The 27421-nt window shown below is 40.8% G+C and overlaps 1 protein-coding gene across 4 annotated transcripts in view; it reads left to right on the forward strand.

Moving 5' to 3' along the window:
• Positions 1-27421, forward strand: part of GAREM1 (GRB2 associated regulator of MAPK1 subtype 1) — a 204030-nt gene that overhangs the window by 108410 nt on the left and 68199 nt on the right. For 2 of the 4 annotated variants that reach the window (XM_029223289.1, XM_029223296.1), the window contains exon 1: positions 18901-19952. The exons of the other annotated variants lie outside the window; for them this stretch is intronic. The gene's annotated coding sequence lies outside the window, so the exon portion shown is untranslated. Of the gene's footprint in view, positions 1-18900; positions 19953-27421 lie in introns of those variants that run through there. 4 annotated transcript variants of the gene reach the window in all.

The raw sequence follows: 27421 nt of genomic DNA on the forward strand, positions 1-27421 counted from the left end.
AACCAAACAGCCCAATCAAAAAATGGGCAGAAGACCTAAATAGACATTTCTCCAGTGAAGACATACAGATGGGCAAGAGGCACATGGAAAGATGCTCAACATCACTAATTATTAGAGAAATGCAAATCAAAAGTACAGTGAGGTATCACCTCACACCAGTCAGAATGGCCGTCATTAAAAAGTCTACAAATAGCAAATGCTGGAGGGGATGTGGAGGAAAGGGAACCCTCCTACACTGTTGGTGGGAATTTAAAATGGTACAGCCACTATGGAAAACAGTATGGAGATTCCTTAAAAAACTAAAAATAGAATTACCATATGATCTAGCAATCCCATTCCTGGGAATATACCCAGACAAAACTATAATTCAAAAAGATAACATGCACCCCTAGGTTCATAGCAGCACTGTTCACAATAGCCAAAACATGGAAACAACCTAAATGTCCATTGACAGATGAATGGATAAAGAAGATGTGGTATGTATATGCAATGGAATACTACTCAGCCATAAAAAAAGAATGAAATAATGCCATTTGCAGCAAAATGGATGCAACTAGAGATTATCATACTAAGTGAAGTAAGTCAGAAAGAGAAAGACAAATATCATATGATATCACTTATATGTGGAATCTGAAATATGGTACAAATGAACTTATCTACAAAATAGAAACAGTCTCATAGACATAGAGAACAGACATGTGGTTGCCAAGGGGAAGTGGGGGAGGGAGAGGGATGGACTGGGAATTTGGGGTTGGTAGATAAAAACTATTACATTTAGGATGGACAAACAACAAGGTCCTAATGAATAGCACAGGGAACTATATTGAATATCCTTTGATAAACCATAATGGAAAAGAATATTAAAAAAAGTCTTTATGTGTATAACTCAGTCACTTTGCTATACAGCGGAGATTGGCACAACATTGTAAAACAACTGAACTTCAATTAGAAAAACAAAAGATATTTTTGACAAACCCACAACCAATATAATACTCAACAGTGAAAAGCTGAAAACCTTCCCACTAAATTCTGGAGCAAAACAAGGATGCCCAATCTCACCACTTCTATTCAACGTAGTATTGGAAGTCCTAGCCACAGCAATTGGACAAGAAAAAAATAAAAGGTATCCAAATTGAAAGGGAAGAGGTAAAATTTGTCATTATATGCAGATGACATGATACTCTATATAGAAAACCCTAAAGACTCCACACAAAAACTATTAGAATTGATAAACAAAATGAGCAAGGTAGCAGGATACAGGATTAACATACAGAAATCTGCTACATTTCTTTACACTAACAATGAAATATCAGAAAGAAAAAGTTAAAAATACCTTTTAAAATCTCATCCAAAAAAATAAAATACCTAGGAATAAACCTGACCAAGGAAATAAAAGACTTATATGCTGAGAACTGTAAAACTTTGATAAAGGAAATAGATGATTCAAAGAAATGAAAAGATATTCCCATGCTTTTGGGTTGGAAGAATTATTATTAAAATGGCCATACTACCCAAAGCAATCTACAGATTTAATGCGATCCCTGTCAAATTACCCGTGACGTTTTTCACAGAACTAGAACAAATAATCTTAAAAATTATATGGAACCACAAAAGACCCAGAACTGCTAAAGCAATCCTGAAGAAAAAGAACAGAGCTGGAGGCATAACCCTGTCAGACTTTAGGCAATACTACACAGCTACAGTAATCAAAACAACGTCCTATTGGCAAAAAAACAGACATATGGATCGATGAAACAGAATAGAGAGCCCAGAAATAAACCCACACACCTACAGTCAATTAATCTTCAACAAAGAAGGCAAGGATATACAATGGAGAAAAGACAGTGTCTTGAGCAAGTGGTGTTGGGAAAGCTGGGCAGGTGCATATAAATCAGTGAAGTTAGAACACACCCTCACACCATAAACAGAAATAAACTCAAAATGGCTTAAAGATTTAAATATAAGACATGACACCATAGAACTCCTAGAAGAGAACATAGCCAAGACATTATCTGACATAAATCATAGCAGTACTTTCTTAGATCAGTCTCCCAAGGTAAAAGAAATAAAAGCAAAAATAAACAAATGGGACCTAATCAAACTTAAAAGCTTTTGCACAAAAAAAGGAAACCATAAGCAAAATGAAAGATAACCTACAGACTGGGAGAAGATATTTGCAAATGACACAACTGACAAGGAATTAAATTCTGAAATATACAAACAGCTCATACAACTCATATCAGAAAAACAACACAATCAAAAATGGGCAGAAGACCTAAACAGACATTTCTCGAAAGAAGACATGTAAATGGCCAATAGGCACATGAAAAGATGTTCAACATCACTAATTATTAGAGAAATGCAAATCAAAACTACAGCGAGGTATCACCTCACACCAGTCAGAATGGCCATCATCAAAAAGTCTACAAATAGGACTTCCCTGGTGGCACAGTGGTTAAGAATCTGCCTGCCAATGCAGGGGACACGGGTTCGAGCCTTGGTCCAGGAAGATCCCACATGCCGCAGAGCAATTAAGCCCGTGTGCCACAACTACTGAGCCTGCGCTCTAGAACCCACGAGCCACAACAACTGAGCCCACATGGCACAACTACTGAAGCCCACGCGCCTAGAGCTCGTGTTCTGCAACAAGAGAAGCCACCACAATGAGAAGCCCGCACACCACAACGAAGAGCAGCCCCTGCTCACCACAACTAGAGAAGGCCCACGTGCAACAACAAAGACGCAACACAGCCAAAAATAAATATATTTTTAAAGAAGTCTACAAATAATAAATGCTGGAGAGAGTGTGGAGAAAAGGGAACCCTTCTGTACTGTTAGTGGGAATGTAAATTGGTGCAGTCACTATGGGGAACATTATGGAGGTTCCTTAAAGAACTAAAAATAGAATTACTGTATGATCCAGCAATTCCACTCCTGTGCATATATCCAGAAAAGATGGGAACTATAGGGTTTTTTTTTTTTTTTTTTTTTTTGCGGTACGCGGGCCTCTCACTGCTGTGGCCTCTCCCGTTGCGGAGCACAGGCTCAGCGGCCATGGCTCACAGGACCAGCCGCTCCGTGGCATGTGGGATCCTGAAAAAACTTTCATTGAAAAAACTAAATGCTTTCGATTCTATTAGCATCTGATTAGAACTTGTTTGTACATTTCTTTATATCCAGGACATTTAAAAATATTAATTTAAAATAAATGGAATAAAAATCAGTGAAAAAAGATGTACATATAGGGTCTCATTCTAAATAAAAAATCAGTATACCTTTTATTTCCATATTAACATCTGACTCTTCTAAAAACTCAGTGCTCTGTCAGAAGCAACAGATGATCTAGTTGGCATATGGAAATTTATAATTGAAAGATTTAGTGTGAGTTGGTCTTCTATTAATAAAAGAAATAATTGAACTCATTTGCTTTGTTATTTACATTCTGAGTCCCTTCGTGGTCTGAATTTATACCATGTACATATTAGCAGCAATTCCCAAAGGGAAGAAATTGAGAGTTCCTCTATCCCATGGTCACAGCTAGAGAGTTTCTTCTTCTACAGATCCCAAATCAACGTGGAATTCTCCATCCTCCACTCTCATCCTTCTAAACCCATTTTCCATGGAGACTTTTGCCTTCCCTCATAATCACAGATGCTCACAGGTCTGGTCTTTTTAATCCTGGGGAAAGAGAAAGTTGATCCACAGAAAGGAGGGAGGTAAACTCTCGCTCGTATCAGTCCTCACTAGCCTACCCCTAGACCCTGCACCCCTCCTCTTTCTAGTAGGTTTGCCAAAAAGTTCCTTTGGGTTTTTAGTAATGGAAAAACCCAAAGGAACTTTTTGGCCAACGAGTATTTCACTTTCTACTCCATCTCACCTCCCTAACCCCTCGCCAACTCCTCCCACGCTCCCATTCAGCTTGTCATCCCCAAATGCCTGATTCTGCCCCTCATCTCCTGAAAATGCGGTCTCTTAGAGGCTACTGCCCAGCCTTGCCTTATGGAACATATACCCCCAAATCCTCTAATAGTGACTGGCACTGGCAGAGTTCTGGGCCCACAGTGAGGAGGACAGGATTCCCTGCTCTCAGACCAGAATGGCAGCACAAGAAGGTGCACCCCAGGCCAACCCTAAATCAGTGTTCTGTAGAACTCTTGGCCCTGTCTGAGTACTGTTATGTTTTAAATCAGGTTTTGTGTGCTGATCTGGCAGCTTAATCCCCAATTTTCAACTTGTTTCTCTGGGAAGATGTTAAAAGTTCTGAAGAACTGACTAGTAAATGAACTTTTGGAATAACCGTACATTTGTAATTTGGTGCCTGCCTGTTTCTGATAAGAGTGTATCCTGCAGCTGCTCAAAAGGGCTTTGTTTGGGATGGGGGTTGAGAAGGAAAAGAGTTACCGGTTTTGCTTTAAACATTGAGAATTTTTGGCTCTAAAAGCACTTTTTAATCATTTTAATTTGTAGTATTTTTCCGTTTAAATTTGGGCATTTTAGACGTGATGCGTTTGCACAAACAAACATGTATTTCAGACACACAGAATTCCATAAATCTGCATATCAACAGCTGTGTACCTACACTGAAGAAAAGATTCCCTTTCACAGGCATTTCTTTATGGCCTAGAAACTGGTATTTTAATCCATCTTTTCAAAGAATGTACTGAGAATTTTAATGTAGGGTAGCTGGTCAGACTTGAACTGTGGCATTGAGTCATGCCGAGCAAAATTTGGGTTTTTTAGGTTAGTGATGTTTTCTGTTCCAGTAAAAGGCCTGAAAAAAAAAAAAAGAGAGAAGGTATTGCTTTAGAAACACTTACATTTTCATTTTTCAGGATGTTACCTAGAATGTTTATTAACCAGGTTTCCAGGACATTGGATGTTTAAGGTCATCCTTGAACCTAAATTATCTCTACACTTCTCAAGGTTAAACTCACGGCTAAATGAAGCAAGGTTAAACTCATGGCTAAATGAAGTGTATATTCGTGAACTTGGTTGAATTGTGTGAAACTTGTGTCATGCAGGCCCTTTAATCCCCACTGTAAAGCTTTTCTTGCAAAATGTCCGAACCTTTATTAATGTATTATTTATATCAGAGTTGAATTAGGGCCAAGAACTGTAATTGTTGCTCTCCTGCTTATATCAATAGTTTTACATAAGTCGTCTCTATTGATAAATTTGAGTCAGATTAATGAGTAATAAATCTAAAGATAACCTTTTCAAACCATTGGAGAGCCAAGAAAGTGAATATATAATTGTGATTAAAAGGGATATATGACTAAGGCACTCAAATGCATTTTATATGGTGCCTGAGTGCTCCTTTCTGGCTTAACACAGTTAAATGAAAATTACTTCCTAGTTATATTAAAATAGTGTCATTGATTACTTTAAACTCTTTTTTTTTAATGATGTAAGGAAATACAACAGTGCACTATAAAATTTAAACTTGAGGGGACAGAAGTACCAGAAGTTTAACTAAAAGACTAAGAAATTAAGATACAGGTTTCTAGAAAAATGCTGTGTCAGCTTTCTCACAAACTCTTTTGCTAATGTTTGCTCTCTTTCCAGTTAAAAATAGGGATACCATTCAAAACCAAAGTACATTTATCAAAAAAGTAGGAACTTATCTAATAAATCACAATTTTATTGAAACATCATGCTTTACATTCCTGATAGACCATAAAACTTAATGTGGAACAGAAATGTAAAACCTTGACCAGTGGGGTTTTATGCGTATTTTGAAACTAGAAGGCCATCACTTGGTTTGCTTCTCCAGTATGAACTTTCATGTTTTTAAAACTCACATTACCTTTTTATTGTATAAAGTAGAAATGAAAACTCTTCAATGTATAGTTTGCTAAAATAAAGGACAAACATCCAAATAAGAACTTTAAGAAGTGATTCACGAACTATGAGTTTATTTGACATTTAAAGCTATTTTTAAAACTGCATTTAAAAACTCTCTTCACATTTCTTAGAAGGGGTCTTATCTTTAGTTTGAAGTAGTAACAGCTAGACCTCATGTATTGGCAGAAGTATTGACATCCACAAGTTTGAGTAGAAATGTTTACTCTTCCTTATACCAAATTTAAATGTCTTTGGGTCCATACTTAATATCTTAAAGCCCCTGACTTAAAGCAGTTGGGGCAAGAAGGTACTATTAGCCAAAAATCCTAATCAGGGTAGTTCTGTTGAATTTGAACTGTTATGGGTTATTTTATTCTTACTTTCTGAATTGTAAAGTGGTTATATTACTTTCATAAATAGGCTTTTTTTAAGTCTCTGTGTGTATGTATATTTAGAGAGGAGAGACACTCTGAATGACTCATTCTGAAGAAGGGGGGGGGTCAGTTTTAAACTTTTCAAATAGCTTCCTTTTCCCATTTCTTTACTGAAACTTACCAGTTACTGTACATAAAAAGTGTTCCCTTTCTTTTAACTATTTTTACTGGTTGCCAAGGTGTAAATCAGAAAGCCCAAGTTTTCTGTCTCCCACTTCATAAACAAGACTCAGTTCTGCTTCAGACACTTGGAGCCCTGCCAGAGTTGTCATGATGATGTCAGTTTACCAAGAATGTTCACATTTCTCATGCTGTGTTCCACATTCCCTGGACTCTAGCAAATGTCCTTTTAGAGCTCCTTGAAGTTTTAGGGTTGGATTAAAAAAGCATGCCTTGTTTTCAATACTTCATGCTACCTTTTCAAAATCAAGGATCCATTTTTAACACCATGACGGTTTACAAGCCCATGATCCATTTTGTATTTGTTGGTTAAGAAAATATAGAATGACCAAAAGTTTATCAGGTGGTGAAACCAATAAGATTTGCTAGTTTAGTAAATTGAAATTGTATTAATTTAGTATTCCCTCATTCATCAACTGCTTATTTCATATCTATATTTATAATCCAGTATATTTATTTTAATATAGTTCTTGATTTTCAAATTTTTACAAATAACAAGGGCCTCTACCTGTATTTGGAAAGACATAGGTAGACGTTACTCAGTGTACAGAATTCTTAGATATCTTACAGTACTTCTTAGTTCTTGGCTAGATTGGAAATCACTGTGCTGTAGATGGTTATTTCTAGTTATTTAATAAGTGATTTTGGCCTGTAAGCCATAAACATTAGAAAAACCTGACAATTTTAAAAGATTATTTAGAGAAATGGCTGCATTTGAAGGGAGTAGTTTAACTTTATATATACCTGTCCTGGTAAACTTTATGGAGAAGTTACGAGGACCATGAAAATTTCAGTCCTTCCAACATTTAAAATGTGTGTAAGTTCAGTTTTATGATAACGAAGGTTTAAAATAAAATCTGTTCTATTTTATATCTACTACATTTGGACAGTTTATGTGTTGGGAAATGGACTAAATATGATAAATTCTGTGAAATATATTTGTCCTCAGACAGAATTCTTTGTACACACCAAACATGATGTTTACATGGATTTCTTGCAGTTAATGTTCATTAATGACCTAATTAGCTGAAAAAATAAAGTACCAGCTAATAGTTACTTATATTGTAAATATATTTGATTCTTTTTATATCCTATTTGAGTGGGTAAATTACATATTTACAAAGTGGAAAGGAGGATTTTCCTTAATATTCATGTTTAAATTGAACTCTGGTTGACTTTTCTAGGCTGAGGTTGCATGTTGCTTACTTTTCATTTCATTTATGGTAATGTGAAGTATGGATAGTTTTCTTGTCATCACCCAGTTTTGATTCATTCAAAAGAATGGAACTTCTTGAGACAGATCCACTAGCCAAATCTAAGACAAGTATTGTTAATCACAGGCAAAACCCTGGCCCTCTGCCTTTCTTTCTCATCAAGCAGCATACTGTAGCCTTTTGATAATTTCTAGAGCATTTCCTCGTGGCTTTTTACGAAAGTTTCAAAACAGTTTTAAACTAGGCAAATTAAAATCTAGTTTGAATTCAGAGATTTTTAAACCTCTATTTTAAGAAATAATTGCAGATTCCAAAAGTAGTTTTCAAATTAGCAAGGAGGCCTCAACCAGTGTTTCCTTCCTGTGGTAGAACTCCCTGTCATGTTCTCTGGAATGTCAGGAGTGAATTTGCAGAGCTAGAATGTCCTACTGGGTCAGACTTCCAGATCCTACCTTCCCGGAAGTTAATTCATGACAGTGATAGATCACAATTAGTGAATTTTTTCAGGCATGTTTATGTAATGGAACATTGTCGAGGTCATCAGACTAAGGAAGTAGTTACCTGGCATGAAAGGAGCACCAGGATAAGTGTCTGCTAGCCCCAGGTTCAGTTGTGCTGTTTTCAAAATCACTGTTACCTCTCTAGGGACAGAACCTCTCTCATAAACCCTGTTGTACTCCTTTTTCCATTGTACTCATTTCCAATTTTATCCATTGCACAAAATACATAAATATATATATATATATATATATATTTTTTTTTTTTTTTTTTTTTTGCGGTACACAGGCCTCTCAGTGTTGTGGCCTCTCCCGTTGCGGAGCACAGGCTCCGGACGTGCAGGCTCAGTGACCATGGCTCACGGGCCCAGCCGCTCCGCAGCATGTGGGATCTTCCCGGACCGGGGCATGAACCCGTGTCCCCTGCATCGGCAGGCGGACTCTCAACCACTGCGCCACCAGGGAAGCCCCATAAATATTTTTTTAATTGACATCCATTTGGTCTTTTCCTGTGATTTCAGTTAAAGTAGTTGTTTGTTTTGTGCATCCTATGGCAGTATCTAAAGAAGAAAAGAGTTCCTCTCTTCCAGAAGTCCCTTCAAATTGACCCAAACTCATCCCCTATTATCCAGTGAGTACAGTTGCCTCCGTTCACCTTTGAAAAGATTGCTTTTCTAAATTTGGTTCCATTTCATATTTCTCTTGTCTCCTTATTTCCGCCATGAGCTCCCTTTTGTTTCTTTGTTCACAAGCAGCCACCTGGAGTCCTGAGAGGGTCTTGCTGCACAAGGACAGGAGGCTAGTTCCTTGGTTGCGGAGCAGTGCTTTCCACAGGCCAGAACCGCACTATGTGTGTTGGTTCGTTGTTTTTAATGTTCTTGCTACTAAACTTTAATCTTTTATTCTCTCAACAATTTCTTTTTATCTTGAATCGTCTTAAGGTCGCTTCTTTTTTTTTATTCTTGGATGCACACTGCTAGCAGTCTGGAGACACAATGTATGCATAGTTACATAAATTAAAGGCCTCAAACCTGGCTCTCGTAGCGGGGGTTTATATGCAGACTTCTCCAGATTCTCTCCAAACAGAAATGTAGCGTGAACGAAGCCAAGACCAGATTGAGCTGAACTAACTGAATTGAGATGGTGCTGACACCCTGTCTCTTCCCTTCTCTTTAACCCGGTGATGACCTCCTTCCCTTTTGGGGGAAGTGCTTTTCAGACCTGCCGCCTTCTGCAAAGCTTGTTGTCCCCTGCAGTTCAACTCTGCTTTATCAACATTCTTCTAATGCTAAGTTTGTGTTTGGGGAACCTCGGTGAAAGTTCTTGAATCATATTCTGTTAAGTTCTCCAAAATCCAGTGATTCCACGTCTCTTTACTTTTCAACGTCTGAGGGAGTAATCAGTCAATCATTTCTCTGATTCCCATAACATTAATGCACTAAAAAAAATAAACAGAACAATAAACCATTTGTTCTCCTGACCCCAAAGGAAAGCCCAAACTCTTTGGGTGTATTGGAATTTTATTTTTATATGTGATCTGAAACAAAAGAACCATCAACCAGGACTTGGACACATTTTCATGTACTAAGTTACCTCTAACAATATCTATCACTTTCTAAGAGGATTTGCTTTATATTGATGAAATGTATGCAGAATACTTAAAGGAATTCTCATAAAAGGATGGTCCAATTGTATTGGGAGTTTGTTTTGTAGATCTAAACCATTTAAGGTCAATGATTTTATTTTCCATAAGGGGGCCTCTGTCTGTTGTTAATTTAAAATTCTATACTTGCTTGACTTAGCTTCTTCAGTTATGTTTAAATTATGCAGTATGTTGATATTGATATGATTTTCAGCTTTTGCTAAACGTTGCAATTTATGTGGGGACTCCCAGACTTTAACCCAACACAGAGTTAAAATGAAACCAACCCAGAGTATACTATAAAGTAGACAGTATAACCGTAGTGGAAAGGACATCTAACATTCAGACCAATTCTGTGCTCGTTGCCAGTTTCACCAAATTAGCATTGCCTTATCAAGGTTGTAGTGAGAAGATGTGCTAAAAGCTCTTCTATTTTTGTAGTCTATTTTAAGAACTCAGTATTGATTAAAATGGAATTAATATGTCCTTTATCTTTTTTCATATCATAATTTTTTGTTCTAGTTTATCACTGAATGATATTTCTAATTAGCAGTTGAAAATTTTGCTAAATTTTAGTGTTGGTTTAGATTTCAAAAATTAAATGAGATGAAATGTGATTGCTGGAGAGGACTTCCCATGCTGTGGTAGTAATACTGGATTCCTAACAATGGTCTTCTAGTACATAGACATTTCACTTATTTGTAGTCATTTTAACCTTGTCCAAATGCCATGACTTTGTAATTAATCTGTCCCTGGATAATCAAGAGTTGACTGGGGCTTCCCTGGTGGCGCAGTGGTTGAGAGTCCGCCTGCCGATGCAGGGGACACGGGCTCGCCCCGGTCCGGGAGGATACCACATGCCGCGGAGCGGCTGGGCCCGTGAGCCATGGCCACTGAGCCTGTGCGTCCGGAGCCTGTGCTCCGCAACGGGAGAGGCCACAACAGTGAGAGGCCCGCGTACCGCAAAAAAAAAAAAAAAGAGTTGACTGCACTCTGTGCCTGTGTTTGACTTGCTCATACATTTTACTTTTCTGGTTTGCTTATAGACTATAGACTGTTTTATTGTAGACTATTCATTAGCTGTCTGATCTGTTACTTCAGTATTACAAATTTATATATAAGTATGCATGTGTTTTATCATCTGGTAATGTCTTATTTTGAAAATGGTTTTTGTATCAGTAATCTTTAAGCTTAATTTTTACCAGTATAATTTAATTTCCCAAAACTTATTCAAATAATTAGGCATTTCTAGATATAGTAAATTGCTGTTTACTCAGCATAGTGAGTAGTTACTTTTTTCCCCACTTAGTGTGATTAGACATAATCATTGATAATTTCTGTGAAGAAGCTAGTAGTACGGGACCAGGTTTCAACAAAAATGTAGCCTTTTCAATCTAAGTCCAGGTGGATGTCTGGGTCCAAAAAGAGATCATATGCAAAAGAGACAGGCTGACAGTTGGGGTCTGGAGGTGGGACAAGGGAGGCAGCACAGTTGTGTGAGTATAATGCAGAGGTGGTATTAACGCCACTTACCAAGCTGGGCATTTCCAAGACTTCCTTCAGGGTAGATGTGAGAAGACCAGAGTAGGATGCACACAGGCCCCTGGAGGTCTGAACCTTAGCAGAAACAGAACAGAATTGATACAAAGACTGCCAGTGTGACCAGGAGGGGTCACACTGTGACACACACTCCCCACCCTGGCCTGGCCCCACCCAAGTGCTTGGGTTGGAAGGGAATCAGACACCAGCCCTGTGTATTCAAGCATTGGGCGGAAGAGCTGGGAGTGGGAGGTGCCTGTGAATATCCTGGACTGCCGCCCTTGGCAGGCTGCTAGGGAGTGGGTGGCTTGCTGACACTTGGACATACATTCTAACTGCTCAGATGGCTCTAGACAGTGCTAAAGATGGCAACCACTGTTTCCTATGAAGATGAGTAAATGCTTGTTAGGTAAATGGTAATCTGTTACACTAAAATATATAATAATCTGGAACATATCAGATTGATTATATGAAGTACAGGTTTTGCTTTGTTTTCTTTTAACCAGCTTGTTTTTAAAGTGCTCATGTGAAAAATTCTAAAATTCATATGGAACCACAAAGGACTGTACAAAGCTAAATCAAGCTTGAGAAGGAAGAACAAAGCTGGAGGCATCACAATTCCTGGTTTCAAAATATATTACAAGGCTACAGTAATTAAAACAGTATGGTACTGGCATAAAGATAGACATATAAACCAATGGAACAGAATAAAGAGCCTAGAAATAAACCCATGCATATACAATCAACTGACCTTTGACAAGAGTGCTAAGAATACACAATAGGAAAAGGATAGTTACTTCAATAAATGGTGCTGGGAAAACTAGATACCCGCATGCAAATAAATGAAATTGGATCCTTATATTACACTATACACAAAATTCAACTCAAAGTGGATTAAAGGCTTAAACATAAGACCTGAAACTATAAATCTTCTAGAAAAAAAACATAGAGGAAGAGCTTCTGGACATTGGTCTTGTCAGTGGTTTCATTGATATGACACTAAAAGAACAACAAAGGCAAAAATAGACAAGTGGGACTACATCAAATTTAAAAGCTTCAACACAGGAAAGGAAACCATCAGCAGAGTGAAAAGGCAACCTACGGAATGGAGGAAAACATTTGCAAATCATATATCAGATATGGGGTTAATTTCCAAAATATGCAAAGGATAAGGAACTCCTACAACTCCATAGCAAAAAACCTGACTTTAAAATGGGCTAAATACTTGAATAGACATTTCTCCAAAGAAGAAATATAAATGTCCAGCAGGTATATGAGCAGATAGTGTCACTCATCTTTAGAGAAATACAAATCAAAACCACAGTTAGAAATCACCTCATACCTGCTAGAATTGCTGTTATCAAGAAAATAATAGACAGGTGTTGGTGAGGATGTAGAGAAATTAGAATCTTGCACAATATTGATGGGAGTGCAGAATGGTACAGCTGCTATGGAAAACAGTATGGAGATTGCTCAAAAAATTAAAAAGAGAACTACCATATGATCTAGCAATCTCACTTCTGTGTATTTATCCAGAAGAATTGAGATCAGGATTTTGAAGAGATACTAGCATGTCAGTGTTCATTGCAATATTCACAATAGGCAAGATTTGGAAACAACCTAAATGTCCATTGACAGATGAATGGATAAAGAAAATGTGGTCTCATATGCCCAAGGATTGCAGTAGGCTCCTAAGCTTCTGCCCTCTACCCCTCCCTGCCCCACCCTATCCCTATCCTCCATTTGGGAGCCAGAGTGTGAGAATCTTTTTAACATACAGTCGGGGTGGACTTCCCTGGCGGGTCCAGTGGTTAAGACTGCACTTGGGTTCGATCCCTGGTCAGGGAACCACGATCCCACATGCTGCACGGCATGGCCAAAAAATAAAATAAAATAAAATACAGTTGGGGTCAGGGGTGCCAACTATCCACGGAGTGGAAAATCCACGTATAACTTTATAGTCAGCCCTTCATATCCGATGTTCTGCAGATTCAACCAACCACGGATGTTGTAGTACGTATTTATTGAAAAACAATCCATGTATTAGTGGGCCCATGCATTTCAGACCTGTGTTGTTCAAGGTCCACTGTACAAATCTGATTGCCTTACTGCCGTGTTAAACAAACTCAAGGGGCTTCTGTTTGCTTTTAAGAGAAATATCAAAATTTCCCTTTTGCTGGAAACAAATTCCAATATATGTCTATTTTCCCTTATCTAGCTGATTTTACATATTTGAGCACAGAGAAACCTACACAAGGATATGTAAAACACTTTACATCAGTCCTTAACGGAGTAGGGTCGGAAGCAGGGCCGATTTGTGGCCTTAGCATGGTGGCTAAGAGCCGGACTCTAGGGCTAGACTGCTTGGGTCCACATCCAGCACGCACTTGCTAACTCTGTGGCCTTGGGCAGGTAACTTAAACTTCTTTGTATTGTAGGGTTAATAGTAGCATGAAAGCATTTGGCAGGTGCCTAGCACCTAGTAAGTACTCTGTTTTCCTCTGTTAATTAACAGTTAATTAATTTTTCTCTCTATTGTTGAGTTGGTATAATAAATATGCTTTACTTTTACAACACATAAATTTAAAAGAAAGTTTTAAAGAAAAGGGGGAAAAAGATCCAAGGATATCTGGGGGAAGTTCTTACTATTGCCTGCAAAGCACTGTATGACAGGCCCCTGTCTATTAGTAACTTCATCTTACGCTACTTTTCTTTCCTTTGCTCTTCTTGACCCCAGTCACCCCAGTCTTCACATTTCCTGCAGCCTGACCTCTGCTCATCTTTCAGGTCTCAGGTCAGAGTGATTTCTCAGGAAGTCCTTTTATTGGCCCCTTAGACAAGGCCAGATCCCCTTGACCTCATAGAACTTTTTTTTTTTTAAACAGCATTTATCCAAGTTGTAATTACATATTTCTTTGAGTGTTTGTTTAGTGATTGACACCCCATCACTTGACGAGAACCTCTGAGAGGCTAAGACTGTCCATATCACCCACCATTCTATCCCCCATGCCTAGCACAGCAGTTGCCAAACTGAGAAGGAAAGGGGTGTTTCAGAAAACCCACCAGGTCGGTGTGGGGAGCCCCTAGGCTCTATGAGGACCTGGCAGCAGTGACACTGGAAGGAAGGGGAGCTGCTGCATTTTTAAGGGTATTGTCATTTCTGCCAAGGATTTTTAGTTGTATCCAGATATCTTGGAGCCCCCAAAGATAGCTCCTCAAGCATTTTTTTTATTTCAGAAGTTTTTCTTAGAAGCCTGCAGAGAAACTCTTACATACAGAAATGTGAATGCTGCCCTCCGAGATCTGCCTCCAGCACTAGGACAGTGTTTTCACCTAGTAGGTGTGCAGGAATCATAGCAGGTATGCTTCTTTAACCATCATCATGGGCTACAGGACCAGCCTTCACATCAGCAACTGGTATGGAAGCAAAGGACATAATAAATTTTCATGGTTTAGTGTTAAATAAAATTAAGAAGGGTGAAGCCCAATATGTTAGTCAGGCTTCTCCAGAGAAACAGAACCAATAAGGTGTGTGTGTGTGTGTGTGTGTGTGTGTGTGTGTGTGTGTGTGTGTAAAATAGAGATTGGTTGGTTGATTGATTGTAAGAAATTGGCTCATGCAGTTGTGGAGGCTGGCAAGTCCAAAAGCTGGAGGCTGGAGGCCCACGGAGGAGCTGCCATTTGCTTCCAAAGGCAGATGGCTGGCAGAATCCCCCTTCTTTGGAAAACCTCAGTCTAATTTCTCGAGGGATTGCGTGAGGCCCACCCGCATCATGGAGGGCAATCTACTTTACTCAGTCTGTTGATTTAACTGTTAATCCCATCCCCAAAAATGCCTTCACAGAAATATCTAGAATAGTGTTTGACCAAGCATCTGGGAACCGTGCCTGAGCCAAGTTGACACACACATCATCAACCATCATACCCAGTAAGCTGCCCTTGCCTGTGCTGTTAGCCTGCTCCAGGAAAGCTCTGAAGTGCTGCAGGTCTATAAAAGACAGCCTCTGCGTGAGGTTCAGATTCTAGTCCCATCATCTAGAGCTTATATGTAAGGTGCCCAAAATATCCAAAAGAGCCTTAAAGAACCAGAGGTCTTTGTTACTTACATAAAGTTCAGGAGCTTTGCTGTTGTTTTAGAGGTATTTAAGCATCATGGTTTCCTTGTTTTGTTTTGTAGTTTGCATTGCGTTTCAAAAACAAGGTGCATGCACTTACCCCCAGAAATCAGCATCTCATGTTTTTTTCCCATTTTATAGTTGAGGAAACGGAGGCTCCTATATTAGCTTTTATGCCAGATTGATGGCCATTAAGTGGCTGGGTTGAACCTAGGTCTTCTCATTTTATATTGAGCCTTTCCCCTCTTTCCCTAACCCCTTGTTCTGTAACATCTCATTTCTAAAGGAGGAGGGAGGGGAAAAGAGAGAGAGTATGAATGAATATGAAAATGAATATTTACAGAACTCCTACCTGAATTCAGTATAGGAGAAATAAAAATTTTTACCAGATTATATGCTTGCCTTGACCCCTCTGGGGCTGTGGCTCTTTCAAGCCAGAGGAATTTAGGTTTGCTGTCCATTCCTTTCTAGTTCTACATTATGGGTGACTATATTTATGGACAAATAAATATTGAAACTCTAAAGAAATCACCTCCTTCACTCTCTGGGTCACATTCCCTACCACCCTGTAGCATTTAAGAGTGTTTTCACAGTCATCACGTCTGCCAGGTTTGGGTCTTGTGTTATGCCTCCTTCCAGTTTGTTTGGTTAGTTAGCTAATGTGTTTTGCATTCAACCAAGGAAATTCAAAATACTGTCTCCAAGAGAGCCAGCTAGAGTAGAAGTGCTGTCCAACTTGAGAGTGGTAGGCCGGCTGAGTTCTCTGGGTGATGATTGAGCAAACCACCCGCTAATTTTAGGCTGGGAAAGGATGGGGCACAAATTGAGTTTTCAGTAGAAAAATAACGTCCTGCTAAGACGTCCTATAACCTTGGAAGTATCTTCTGGCTCTCTAGCTCTTGGCCATTTTGAAGCTTCATATCCCTACTCATTATCGGATTAAGTGTAGTGAAGACTTTAGTTTTGAAACTGTAACTTTCTGCCTTAGATCACCTGGATCTGAAAGGTCACGAAAGCGAAGCTTGTCCTTCTTTCCTATGACTAATGTAGGTGGGAAGCAGTGGGCCTCAGGCACCCATAAGTGGATAAGCTGAGCAATAGCACGCAGGGCTACAGAATTTTCCTGCATTACCACTTTCAAGCTTGTATACCAGATACTGAATTGTAGTGCAAAATGTGTATTAATTGCCCGTACTTATAGACATATTGTAACTTTTCAAAAAATTTTATTGTGAACACCATCTGCCTTGGCTTGTGTGGATGAAGTTTAAGTTTATAGCCAAAGCTCCATTTGGTCCTGCACAACAAAATTGCATATAGCTTTGTTAGTCCCAATTCTGGCATCTTTGGGAGCTAAAAACGGTCCATTAAAAATAAAACATATGGGGCTTCCCTGGTGGCGCAGTGGTTGAGAGTCCGTCTGCCGATGCAGGGGACGCGGGTTCGTGCCCCGGTCCGGGAAGATCCCACATGCCGCGGAGCGGCTGGGCCCTTGAGCCATGGCCGCTGAACCTGCGCGTCCGGAGCCTGTGCTCCGCAATGGGAGAGGCCACAGCGGTGAGAGGCCCACGTACCGCAAAAAGAAAAAAAAAATTAAAAAAAACAAACATGTTTTCCAGGGATTGATTTCCTAGAGACAGTGTGAAAGTATAATGTATCTTTGCCTTGAATATAGAGGTGACATTTAATAGTTCCTAGTTTTGAACTTCCTAGATTATCTCACTGAATTTTCATGACAAATCTGTGCAGTAGGTAGAACAGCTGTTTTATAAAATAAGTGGAAACAGAGAAATAGTATTCACCTAAAGACCCCTGGACTGCATATTCTTAGCAATTACCATTTTTGGTTGCCTACTTTGAGTTGAGGGGCTGATTCTAGCTGGCTGTGTTACCTACATCTGCTAATATTATTTAATCCTCATAACGACCTGTGGAGTCGCTGGTAGGGTTCTCACTTTATAGACGAGGAGGGTAAGTTTCAGGGAGGTTAAATAATCTAAGGTCGTGTTGCTGGTCAGGTAGAGCTGTTCTGGTCTGAAGTCCATGCTTTTTCTAGCCTTCAAGCTTCACCTCATTAGAGTGTTCAAGTTGATGTCATTAAGTTCTGTGGCCATTTATGACCCATATTTAATTTTTAGTTCATCAGAGCATTTGAGTGGGGAATAGGTCAGAGCCAATGGAAATTTGACTTGTTGGATCCTATGGTTGCTATATGCTAGCTTTTATAGTAATAAAATGCTGTAAATCCCTGTGTTTGTGTTGTTTATGGCAATCAAGATGTTTCAACTAAAAAAAATGTATATTGTCAGGGAATTAAGATACTTAAATTCAAGAAGTATTTATAGAGCACCAGTATTTGCTAGGTGCTGTGTGATTGGTACTTTCATGCCTAGTATTTAATACGATTTTTACAATGTTCCAGCAGGCCTTAATTATTGCTTGTTTGCAGATAAGAAAACATAGCCTCAAAAAGAATAAAATACTTGGGGAAGGATACACAACTAGTAAGTAGAGCTAGAGATACACTGGGGTGTTTCACTTCACGTCCATTACTTTTAGTCCAGTGTTAATGTTCACAGCTTCCAACATGCTCTGTTGCTACTGTGGTCACTCTGCCATCTCTCAACCCACCATCAACACAACCCATTCCTTGTCACTTGCATACCCTCCCTTATGAATTTCAGATAATTTCGTCATCAACCCAGGGAGCATTTCCTGAATTGTAATTAAAATTGTCTATAGGAGATCATGCATCTAAAGAAGGTACTTTATTATGCAGCCATTAGCATCTTGTTGAGGGACCTCTGCCTTTCAGAATTCATTTCACAGAAAGCAATGGAGTTATCTATCCAGCATTTCTGAGAAATAAGACAAGTGATGGATACATGTAGTTCAAATCAGGACAACTTATTACATCTGCAGTGGGTGTTTAAGGAGACCTGGGTAATTGAACATGGTAATTGTGTTGCTGTATCTGAAGGGTTTCACTGACACTTGTTTTGTTTTGCCTGAGCCCATAATTGCAGAAGTATTCTCCCATGGTGATTAGTTCCCAATTTAAAATTGACTGTTTCGGGCTTCCCTGGTGGCACAGTGGTTAAGAATCCACCTGCCAGTGCGGGGGACGCGGGTTCGAGCCCTGGTCCGGGAAGATCCCACATGCTGCGGGGCAACTAGGCCCATGCGCCACAACTACTGAGCCTGCGCTCTAGAGCCCACGAGCCGCAACTACTGAGCCTGCGAGCCACAACTACTGAGCCCGTGCACCACAACTACTGAAGCCTGCCCACCTAGAGCCCATGCTTCGCAACAAGAGAAGCCACCGCAGTGAGAAGCCTGCGCACCCCAACAAAGAGTAGCCCCCGCTCGCTGCAAGTAGAGAAAGCCTGCGCGCAGCAACGAAGGCCCAACAGAGCCAAAAATAAATTTAAAAAAATAAAAATAAAATTGACTTTCATTAAAGGTAACTCCATAATGAGACCAGTGAGGACCCAAGGTGTGTGCTTTAATGATAGTAATTCCCTCCTCACTTGCTGCTTGACCAAGTGCACAGAGAAGATGTAAGGCAAAGCCTTCCTCTTAAGTCCTGCTTGAATTGCAAGAGAAGAGGAGGTCGAATTACATTGCCTTTAAGGTCCCTTCCAGCGTTAGCATTCTGTGATTCTTTGGAATATTCACCAAATGGAAGTTCAAAAATTGATTCTGCTTACACAATGAGAGGGAAGAATGCCCACAATTCAATACAAGATTAGAAGCTGCAGAGAGGAAATAGTTGTCTTGAGTGAGTTCTTTTATTGGAAATCAGCCTTGTACTACTGGACAGGAAATTAAGTGCTTGCCTGGGTCATTAATCATTGTGCCGATTTGAAAATTAGCAGTGGGGGGAGGTGGTTATATTTGAGGAAGAAGGAAGGAGTGGGTGGAAGGAGCGATCCTGAAAGCTCCCCCTTCAGAGTGGGCATTAGCTGGAGAAGATAGAGTGATACCAACCACCCCCATCTGGTGCAGGTGTCTCCGCTATTTCTGCCAAGTCTCCTGATTGTTCCCACACATCTCATACTCCAAACTCTTTCCCATCTCTGCCAAGAGGAGGCAAAGAGAAAGAATTCTGGGATTTTCACTGAGAAAAGGCAAAGAAGTGATCATCTAATGGGGGTCATATTTCTCTGTTTAGCTCAAGAGGGATATTATAAGGGAAGAAGATAAGATTGGGATAGCCATAGTTCTTGTCAAAGTTACATTGAAAAGAGACAAAAAGAAAAAAAACCCACAGCAAAAATATGAGTAATAGGTTATATCATGTCAGGACAGCTTGTGTCCTTCAAAACAACTCCAACTTTTACTGTCTCTCTCTTCCCAAGTAGAACCGCACTCAGGAAATCGTCTGCAGCCACGTAAAGTTGGAGCTTTTTTCTTCTGTTACTTGGACTAGAAAAGTATCAAGACCATCCTTGTTTTCCTTTTCCATCCTCCCTCCCGCCACCCCGGTATGTAACAGTTTTAGAGTGTTTGCACTTTTCTTTGTATTTTTCCTTTAAGGTGAGAGGTTTTGGTAAATAAAAACTTGGCAGCAGATTTTATTTCCACAAAAATAACAATTCTGACATCCCCCGGTATCATCTCTCTCAAAGGTGTTCCCAGGGGAGTTGAAACATACCACTGGACTTTCTCATCACTCATCAGAACTGCCTTGGAAATTTGCACCCCTTGCGGTCTGATTGACTAAGCCTTCTATAACACTCTCTCTTCTCCTAGGGATTTTTCTGATGGGAAAGTGGCTAAATTAGGTTGGGAGTTGAAGCATTTGGCTCGGTTATGGTTTGTGTGAGGCTTTGCTCTTTCCCTCTCTCCAGACACTTGCTTCTTTCTGACTGTAGTTTCACAGTGTTCCTAACTGCTGGGTGTTCAGTATGGTCCTTAGCATCCCTGATGAATCCTGTCCTGAATCGTCCTTCCGAGCACTGCAGGGGCTGGCCTGCTTGGTGATCGCTCTCAGGCTTGGGTGGAACAGAAACAGACTGCTCCCTTCTCCCTACAGATCACACTCCAGCCTGCATAGAGATTGGCATCTTTTCTCCAAACTAGTCACAGCTGCTCCCACCCTCACCCCCATCATTTACACCAGGGTTGAGTACCTAGAGATAATTCCAAAATTTAAAAAAAAAGAAGTCAACACCAGGTGAAGCATCATTGTCAGCCCAGGAGGAGTCTTTGGAGCAGCTAATGATGCAAAGGATGAGATCTGCTGCTGTGAGCCAGCCGCCTCTTCACAGGAAGTCACACAGACTTGCAGTATTCGGGGCTCTTCTGAATGAAAAACAGTAGGCCAGGTTCCCACTTGGTTGGAGTTTAGCTAGCTAGCTCGAGAAGTAACGTCAGTTACTTGGGAACTCTTGAAGTTCTGACTTGGAGAACTGGATCCCAACAGTGCCTTTAGGGGCCTTCGTCTTCTGAGGCTGCACTCCTGCCTCCTAAAACCTGGCTCTTGTAGTCATAATGACTTGTAATGGCCAGAGCCCTGGTCTTCTCCATTCCTTCTCCTTGACTCTGTAACACCAGACACCAGCAGGAACCGTCCTTGAAACTCTACCTCCCACTGTCCGTGGCGGTCCACTCTGCTGGCTTCTCTCCATCTTTTCAATTCCTTCTTTGTCTTCTTTGGTTCATCCCTGCTGTGTTGGCCTTAAGACTCTGCCTGTTTCTCTTTCTCTTTCTCCCTCTCCCTCCCTCTCTCCCTCTCTCTCTCTCTCTCTTTCTCTGTCTCTCTCCCCCCCTCCTCTTCACGTCTCCCTCTCTTCATCTCTACAGAAAGCCTAACCCTCCCAGCTTCCAGTGTCACCTCCTGTAGATGACTCTTTACCCTTGGCCTCTCCCATTCCAAAGTTCCACTGACTGCTGAACACACTCCCGCTTTACCATCTCGGCTTCCACTTACCTGAGGAAAGAAAACTTTTTTCACCCCCTAAACCCTGCAGTGTCAGTGTTTGTCATTGTCATTTCAATCCATGTCATAGACCACCATGTTGGCCCCCATACTCTTTCTCCTTTGTGCCACTGTTCCCAGGAGAGGGCTCAAGCAGACTTGCAGGGACATGTATTAGGTCGTTTCCACGTACGAAGCACTAAGCGCCAAGCGCCGCACTGAACTCTTTCCTGGGCCTGTCCCACTCAGTCCTCACAGCTTCCTGTCAGCTGGCCAGTGGGAAGGGACTGTGCTCTCTCTACCCAGAGGTGGGAGCAGACATTGCCCTTTCCGCTCCTCCCCTCCGGACATCCCAGGACTGACTGTGTACTTTAGAATAGGAAGAGGGTGTGGATTGTCAATCCAGGCTGCCCGTGAGGGCAACGCCCTTGGGGATTCTGTAGCTGGAGACTCAAGTGCCTTCCCTCCTTCTTTGCCCCCCCCCCTTTTTGGAGTTGCAGGACTTGGTTCTGGGGTGCCTTCCCTGTGCTGGGCTCCTTTGGCTCTGCCTGGGGGAGGAGAAAAATACACGGCTGGCGTAGGCTTCGGCACTGAGTCTGAAAGAGGGCAAGAGGAGGAGCCGGGAGGAGTTCAGTGTGCCCTGAGCAGTGGCAGCTTCGCTCTGACGTCCTGCCTTCCTGGCGCTCATTCATTCATTCAACCAGTCTGTCTGTGTGTATCGCAGAGTTACGCTGGGCAGCACACTGGACACTCAGCCCCAGCTCTCCCCTGTGACCGGAAGAAATGCACTTTTTACAGCTCATTTTATAGTTGATTTCACTGGAACCATGGTAAGTGCCACAAGTGTATGGCAGGCACTTGTTGGTCGGGGCTCTTCGCCGCGCTATCTCCTGGCTTTCCACGTGAGGAGTCGCGGTGCAGGGTGGCCGCTGGGCGAGGCGCACACCCCGTGCGCCAGCGGGGCGTCCTCTGCTCACAGCGTGGCAGTAGGTGGAGCCCACCCACCCGTCGCCAAGTCCATCAGGCCAGCCCTGCGGCTTGTCATTCCCGCCCAGGGCTCCACCTGCGCTCAGGTATTCTCACCACCTCCGGCGTTTTCTCCTCACTCTTCCACCTCCACATTCTCGAATCACCCAAAGCCCAGCCCACCCTCAGGGCCACCCTCGTGTCCCAATTTCTCCTCTGTCCCAACAGTGCCATTGTGTTCTGTCTCTCCTCTAATATTATAGTTGATGGCTCTTCTGTGAGGAGTTGTTACGGGTTCTCAAACTCCATACAGGCACTGGCAGTAGCAGCATCACCTGGAAACTTGTCAGTAATGCAGAGTCTCAGTCCGCCGGCCCCTACCGTCAGAATCAGAGCTGGCGGTGGGCCCAGCAGGCTGTGCTGTAACAAGCCCTCAGGTGATTTTGATATACACCAGTTTGAGAACCACTAGTGGTGTCTCCTTTAGAATTTAACGGTATGTTACCTTATTTTCTTATTTCATGTTTCATAGGTTAATATTTTGTTTCCACAACGAGATTGTAAGTCTACTATTTTGCCTACATTTCGTCTTTTTACAGTGTTATTAACAGTTTAATATACATTTGGTTGCACCCCTGAAAGCTGTTCCAATCAATTTTCATATGACTAGTAATTTCATCTTGGTCTGCTTAGGAATCCGTGGTATACGTAGAGCAATAGTAAATTCTTCACAATCTCTGAAACCAGTTGAGAAGCTCTTATTGGTACAGAGTGCATAACACAGGAAGGGCTGTAACCCGCAAACCATTCTTTATGGAGTTAAGTGTGGGAGAGAAATGTTCTTAAGATGATTAGATTTTGCTACCCACACAATGGATGGCAATAGAATTGAACGGGTTGCGGGGGTGGGGACTTAGTATGACATCAGTTTGATGGAAATGATGAAATAAAAGGAGGAGGAACAGATTTTTTGTGAGTTAAAGTACGTGGTTAGGTTGGAAGCTTATTTCCCATTCACTTCAAAGGCTGGGTCTAGTTATGTTGGCATATTTCTCTGGGGGGGCCTGTATGAACTTTGAGGAGAATGCTGTAAGGCACCTGTTGTTTCAAGGGAGAATATTTTTAATGTGTTGATCAAACCCAATGCTTGACCTGTAAGACATTCAAATTTTTCCCTTCTTTCCTTCTTTCTTTTTTCCTTCCCTTCTTTCCTTCTTTCTTTTTTCCTTCCCTTCTTTCCTTTATTCTTTCCTTCCTGATATATTAAAGTGTTAAAGATACTAGTGATAGGTTTTTCTCTAGAAATAACAGTCTGGGAGAAGAGTTTATTTATTCTATTTCATCATGATAGTCCTTTACCTTCCCACCCTCCCATATGCAACCATTTAAATGTGTTTCTGGTGCCTTTTTTCTTTGGATGTGTTTTTATGAAAGCACAGTGGTTTATGTGCAAGTACTTTAGATTTACGTAAATTATACTGTGTTTTAATTCTCATATTTTTTTTCCATTCAGCCCTGTGTTTTTAAGGATCCGCTATGTTTTTATTTTTTTATTTACTTATTTTAAATTTATTTTATTGAAGTATAGTTGATTTACAATGTGTTAATTTCTACTGTACAGCAAAGTGATTCAGTTATACATATATACACATTCTTTTTCATATTCTTTTCCATTATGGTTTATCACAGGATATTGAATATAGTTCCCTGTGCTTTACAAGGATCCACTATGTTTTTAAAATCCATTCTTGTTTTACTGTGTGTTCATATGCTCTCCCAAGAATGGGCAGCAAAAATCATGCTGCTCTGAGCATCCTCATGCATTCTCCTTATGCTCTTGTTTGAACATTTCTTGGGGATATGAACCCAGGAGTGGAATTGCCGGCCTTAGAAGTATGTAGAATTAATTTTACTACCTGGTGCCAGATCGCTCTCCAGAATGGCTGCCCCAGCCTCACTCCCATCACAGTCTAACAGGATTCCTTACCCACATCAGGAATTCACCATTTTTGTCTAATGAATGTGAAGTAATAGCTCTTAATTTGCATTCATTTGACTATTCAGCTTCTTGTCACCTGCTTGATACTTTTTTTTTTTTTTTCCCCCTGCCTCCTGCTCTTTAGGATAGCCTTCTTAGTAAATTGTCGGTTCATTTTCTGGCCCACCATTGTGTTAGTGGTGGTGTCTTTTTTGGTGATTTGCAGCATTACATTGACCAGTTCAGATATCAGTCTCTTTCCAGTTTTGGGCTTCGCAAGCATCATCTGTTCCATCACCGCTCTGCCAACTTTTCCCATGAAATCCTTTACTGAACAGAAATCCTTAATTGTAATGTAATGTAATCGTTATTTGGCCCTATAGTTTCTGCTTCTGAAGTCCTTCCTTGCCTGTAGGTGATGTCAGGTAGGGATTCATTTTTAGTTTTTCTCTGCACAATGAGCCAGTTTTACCACACCGAAGTCTGAATATCTTTTCCAGTTATCTTTGTCACATAATATAATGATGTCTTCCATTTCCCTAACTCTCTCGAAATTCATTCATTCCACAAAAGTGTTTGTATAAGTTGAAATGACTCAGAAGGCTAGAAGAATAAGCTGCCTCTCACTGACTAGTAAGAATAACACTCATGAAAACAATGTCAGCACACCCTTATTCTGACCTTGGAAAGTTTCAGCTGGACTCCAGGTGGAAATAGAGTGTAATTGCTGAAAGAAGCTATCTGTTGACATTGTCTATTCTACTTACAGGGAGTTGATAATATCAGCCTGCATGAACTCAGGTCCTGTCTCACTGTATCCTATAGTGATTAGGTTTATCAACCATCTAATCATTTCAGATTTATGAATTATTTACAGGGCACGCTAAACATGCTACCCTAAATTATTCACATCTTAAAAACTGGATAGGCTTCCCTAGTGGCACAGTGGTTGAGAATCTGCCTGCCGATGCAGGGGACACAGGTTCGAGCCCTGGTCCGGGAAGATCTCACATGCCACGGAGCAACTAAGCCTGTGCGCCACAGCTACTGAGCCTGCGCTCTAGAGCCCGAGAGCCATAACTACTGAAGCCCGCTCGCCTAGAGCCCGTGCTCCACAACAAGAGAAACCACAGCAGTGAGAAGCCCTTGCACCACAACGAAGAATAGCCCCCACTCACCGCAACTAGAGAAAGCCCACGCGCAGCAACAAAGACCCAACGCAGCCAAAAATAAATAAATTAAGTAAATTAAAAAAAAACAACTGGATAGGCGTTGGAAAAATTCAAATGTATGTAAATGAGAGAGAAGGAAACACAGAGACTTGTATTTTTTTTCCCCGTAATCTCTGAGTGTCTGAAATATCCTTAGCACTCTGCACGCTGCCTTGAACAGAATACTAAGTAAATAAATCATATGCTTTGAACTGTTATATTAGTTTGACTAATAGTTAAAATAGGGAGGGAAAATGAACTCAGCCCTTATTTTCAGTTCTCTTATTGAATCCAGGCAATAAGAAAACAATATTTATCATCTTACTATTAATCGAATGCATACTGCTCTTCGCTGAATATCTTGTACATACATGGCCTAATTTAATCGTTGCAACAATCCCATGAAGTAGGTGTCAGTTTCAAGTATTGCAATTCCTGTTTGTTTTCTTTGATACTGGTTTTCTTCACTATAAGCTGTCATCACCTTAGTATAGTGAATTTTCTATATATATTTGCATATATATATATTTTGTATATATTTGCAAGGCCAAACGCTGCACTTTCATCCCTCTTCCTAGGAGCCGAATATTAATGAAGACAGTGTTAAGCCTCTGTATCGACATGGATATAAGCTACCGATTTTCTGATGGTTACTCCTAATTTGACAGATAATTAGCCATCATTTCCATTCAGCATCTGTATGGGTTCTCAAGTGTTATAAATTCTTACAGTCGCCTTCTAACATCCCCGGCACGTTAAATGTTTTTGGTTTTTATTTTTAAAGAAGTAAAATTCTACAACCAGAAAAGGAAAAAGTCAAATCCCCTTAGCACAGTTTCAGAAATCACAGTCACTGACTCACCCCTTATTGTTCTTTTTAAATTTCCCCCAGAGATTTAGGTTTATTAAAAGCCTGATCTTACATTAGGAACAAGAGTATTTTTATTTAAATGTATCTCTGTGCCCTGACAAAGTCACTCCTCTCTGTAAGAGTACTTCTCTCCAGCCTTGTTTATCCCATCAGACCTTCCTGCCAGAAGCAGCCCTGTTTACATAACTGCCCTCGTTGGATGGAATATTTTACTGAGCGCAGCCCTGCACTCACACCACGGCCTGTTTAACATGGAACAGGGACAGACCTGAAAGGCACTAGAGAATGCTCAGTGAGCTCGATCTGCAGCGAATAAAAGTGGAGGCATTTGGATGAAAATGAAGCTTTGCGAAAAGGGAGCAAGTGCAGGGACGTGTTGTCAGCAAAGACCAAAGCAAACCAAAGAGGAGAGAGTAGTTCTCTGGTGAAGGGGTGGAGGGGGAAACCTTCCGATGGTTCTGGAGTGTCGGACATAGGTATGTATTTACTGTTTGAAAGCATGCCATTCATGAAACCCTTGAACAGAAATGGAGCCCTAGGTCTCAGAGCCACAGCATGGCTATTGCTTCTCCATTTTTTAATTAAAAGGAAAAGATTTAACAGGAACGAAGGGCTCTTTGTCCTGTAGGGCCTTTTCCTTTTACTAGAGTTTCTGTTTTTTTACTGCAAGTTTGACTGATTTCTAATAAGCGTAGGACTCTCATCCACAGCACTGTGGTCACAAACGTATTAGAGTAGTTGTATTTTGAGTGTGAGACATTCTAACTGGAATTGCTCTGCATTGAGCAGAGGGTACAGTAGGCAGCTTGTCGTAGAGAAGATAAAATTGGCCATCTCCCATGCTTTGTCTTTCTGTCCCAGAACCAGGTGGCCGTGCTCCACCCTGAATCCACATCTTCAGCATTTCTTTCTCCTCTCTTCCTCCCAGCTACCTGGCTACCAATTGTGCCACTTCTTTAAATTTAGAATGCTTCTTAATGGCTCCTCTTCTGGAGTTTTGCCCAGAT

The sequence above is a fragment of the Monodon monoceros genome, unplaced genomic scaffold (assembly GCF_005190385.1).
Source record: "Monodon monoceros isolate NGI ecotype Baffin Bay Population unplaced genomic scaffold, NGI_Narwhal_1 Super_Scaffold_1, whole genome shotgun sequence".
In the NCBI taxonomy this organism is placed as follows: Eukaryota; Metazoa; Chordata; class Mammalia; order Artiodactyla; family Monodontidae; genus Monodon; species Monodon monoceros.